General features: G+C 32.9%; 1 protein-coding gene across 5 annotated transcripts in view; it reads left to right on the top strand.

Annotated features, from left to right (window-relative positions):
* Positions 1-666, top strand: part of LOC106877380 (solute carrier family 28 member 3) — a 184,474-nt gene that overhangs the window by 78,741 nt on the left and 105,067 nt on the right. The window contains exon 1 of one of the 5 annotated variants that reach the window (XM_014926269.2): positions 179-409. The exons of the other annotated variants lie outside the window; for them this stretch is intronic. The gene's annotated coding sequence lies outside the window, so the exon portion shown is untranslated. Of the gene's footprint in view, positions 1-178; positions 410-666 lie in introns of those variants that run through there. 5 annotated transcript variants of the gene reach the window in all.

Raw genomic sequence — 666 nt, 5'->3', positions numbered from 1 at the left:
TATATATATATATATATATGTATGTATATGGTTCAAAACAAAACAAAAAGCCAGAAGCGCGTGATCAAAGATCAACAAACAGGATATATTCGTTTAACAATCAGTAAAACGTGTTATCTGTTCAAATATAAACGTGTTATCTGTTCAAGTATTCGAACATGTAAGAAAGCCATTCACTGTACTTTTGCCTCTTTGTCAGTTTGGAGCGCTTACCCTTGCCAGTGTCTGATACTGAGGAGATAACTACTCCGAAATGCGCACATAGATAACAGTCGATAGTGGGTGGGACACTTCGAAACGGCATATTGTATTTTCGCCTGTTTGTCGACAGCGAGAAATTTTCTCCATGACAAAATACAGTGAATGATTTTCTTACGGGTTCGCGTTGATCTCGAGCATATTTCGACTGGTAAGGAGTTTTTGATATTTGTTTTTGCACATTGCATCTAAACGTTCTCTCCGTAATATGTTTAGATAAATACTTATATATATATATATATATACATATATATATATATATATGTGTGTGTGTGTGTGTGTGCTTGTGTGTGGGTGCCAGTGCTATGGTAGTATAGAATATTTACATGGTCTATTAGCCATGTATGTGTGTGTGTATATATGTGTATATATATATATATATATATATATATATATATATATATATAT

This window comes from Octopus bimaculoides, chromosome 18, assembly GCF_001194135.2.
Source record: "Octopus bimaculoides isolate UCB-OBI-ISO-001 chromosome 18, ASM119413v2, whole genome shotgun sequence".
Taxonomy (NCBI): Eukaryota; Metazoa; Mollusca; class Cephalopoda; order Octopoda; family Octopodidae; genus Octopus; species Octopus bimaculoides.
Note: the sequence above shows the minus strand (reverse complement) of the source record. Positions and strands in the feature narration are given on the sequence as shown.